At 42.8% G+C, this 2,379-nt stretch overlaps 1 non-coding gene across 1 annotated transcript; it reads left to right on the top strand.

Annotated features, from left to right (window-relative positions):
- Window positions 1-2,271: 2,271 nt before the first annotated feature.
- On the top strand, window positions 2,272-2,379 carry LOC148550471 (small nucleolar RNA R71). The gene has a single exon (XR_015893685.1). It is a non-coding gene; the product is annotated as a small nucleolar RNA R71 (small nucleolar RNA).

Genomic DNA, 2,379 nt, shown 5'->3' with positions numbered 1-2,379 from the left:
GAGAGAGAGAGGGTGAGGTGGGTGGGGATCCTGTGAGATTCACAGATCCTGAGATGATCCTGTGGTGTCCACAGATCCTGAGGTGTCAAGGATTTACAACCTTGCACCCAATTAGGCATGTAAAATGCCCTTGCACACAACTCTGGGCGTTCAGCGCCGGATTGGTGCTTGTTCTGGGCGTTGAACACCCATTTGTAGCCCATTTCTGGCGTTGAACGCCAGAACCATGCTTGTTCTGGGCGTTCAGTGCCAGCTCTTCTCCAGGGTGCATTTCTGGCATTCAAATGCCTAGATGCTGCCCATTTCTGGCGTTCAGCGCCAGAACCATGCACTGTTCTGGCGTTAAACGCCCAAAACATGCTTTTTACTGGCGTTTAAACGCCAGTAAGGTCTTCCTCCAGGGTGTGATTTTTCTTCTGCTGTTTTTGATTCTGTTTTCAATTTTTATATTTATTTTGTGACTCCACATGATCATGAACCTAATAAAACATGAAAAACAATGAAAATTAGATAAACATTGGGTTGCCTCCCAACAAGCGCTTCTTTAATGTCAATAGCTTGACAGTGGACTCTCATGGAGCCTCACAGATGTGTAGAGCTTTGTTGAGACCTCCCAACACCAAACTTAGAGTTTGGATATGGGGGTTTGACACCAAACTTAGAGTTTGGTTGTGGCCTCCCAACACCAAACTTAGAGTTTGACTGTGGGGGCTTTGTTTGACTCTGCTTTGAGAGAAGCTCTTTATGCTTCCTCTCCATGGCTGCAGAGAGAGATCCTTGAGTTGTAAACACAAGGTTGTCCTCATTTATTTGAAGGATCAATTCTCCTCTGTCCACATCAATCACAGCTCTTGCTGTGGCTAGGAAGGGTCTTCCAAAGATGATGAATTCATCCTCATCCTTCCCAGTATCTAGGACTATGAAATCAGCAGGGATGTAAAGGCCTTCAACCTTTACTAACACGTCCTCTACTTGTACATAAGCCTGTTTTCTTGAATTGTCTGCCATCTCTAATGAGATTTTAGTGGCTTGCACCTCAAAGATTCCCAGTTTCTCTATTACAGAGAGGGGCATGAGGTTTATTCCTGAACCAAGGTCACACAGAGTCTTAAAGATCATGGTGCCTGTGGTACAAGGTATTAAGAACTTTCCAAGATCCTGTTTCTTCTGAAGCAATGTCAGTTGATCCAGATCACTTAGTTCATTGGTGAACAAGGGAGGTTCATCTTCCCAAGTTTCAATGCCAAATAACTTGGCATTCAGCTTCATGATTGCACCAAGGTACTTGATGACTTGCTCCTCAGTGACATCCTCATTCTCTTCAGAAGAGGAATACTCATCAGAGCTCATGAATGGCATAAGGAGGTTTAATGGAATCTCTATGGTCTCTAGTTGAGCCTCAGATTCTTTTGGTTCCTCATAGGGAAACTCTTTATTGATCACTGGACGTCCCAGGAGGTCTTCCTCACTGGGATTCACGTCCTCTCCTTCATTTACAGGTTCGGCCATGGTGATTAATTCAATGGCCTTGCACTCTCCTTTTGGATTTTCTTCTGTATTGCTTGGGAGAGTACTAGGAGGAATTTCAGTGATCCTTTTACTCAGCTGGCCCACTTGTGCTTCCAAATTTCTAATGGAAGACCTTGTTTCATTCATGAAACTTACAGTGGCCTTGGACAGATCAGAGACTAAGTTTGCTAAATTAGAAGTATTTTGTCCAGAGTTCTCTGTCTGTTGTTGAGTGGATGATGGAAAAGGTTTACTACTGTTAAACCTGTATCTTCCACCATTATTAAAGCCTTGTTGAGGCTTTTGTTGATCCTTCCATGAGAGATTTGGATGATTTCTCCATGATGGATTATAGGTGTTTCCATAAGGTTTACCTAAGTAATTCACCTCTGCTATTGCAGGGTTCTCAAGATCATAAGCTTCTTCTTTAGAAGATGCCTCTTGAGTACTGTTGGATGCAGCTTGCATTCCATTCAGACTCTGAGAAATCATATTGACTTGCTGAGTCAATATTTTATTCTGAGCCAATATGGCATTCAGAGTATCAATTTCAAGAACTTCCTTCTTCATAGGTGTCCCATTATTCACAGGATTCCTCTCAGAAGTGTACATGAACTGGTTATTAGCAACCATGTCAATGAGTTCTTGAGCTTCTGCAGACGTTTTCTTTAGGTGAATGGATCCACCTGCAGAAGTATCCAATGACATCTTTGATAGCTCAGATAAACCATCATAGAATATATCCAGGATGGTCCATTCTGAAAGCATGTCAGAAGGACACTTTTTGGTCAGCTGCTTGTATCTTTCCCAAGCTTCATAGAGGGATTCACCTTCTTTCTGTCTGAAGGTTTGAACATCCACTCTAAGCTT

Source organism: Arachis ipaensis, chromosome B7, assembly GCF_059453495.1.
Source record: "Arachis ipaensis isolate K30076 ecotype BB chromosome B7, ASM5945349v1, whole genome shotgun sequence".
Classification (NCBI taxonomy): domain Eukaryota; kingdom Viridiplantae; phylum Streptophyta; class Magnoliopsida; order Fabales; family Fabaceae; genus Arachis; species Arachis ipaensis.
This window is presented reverse-complemented; position numbering and strand designations above follow the sequence as displayed.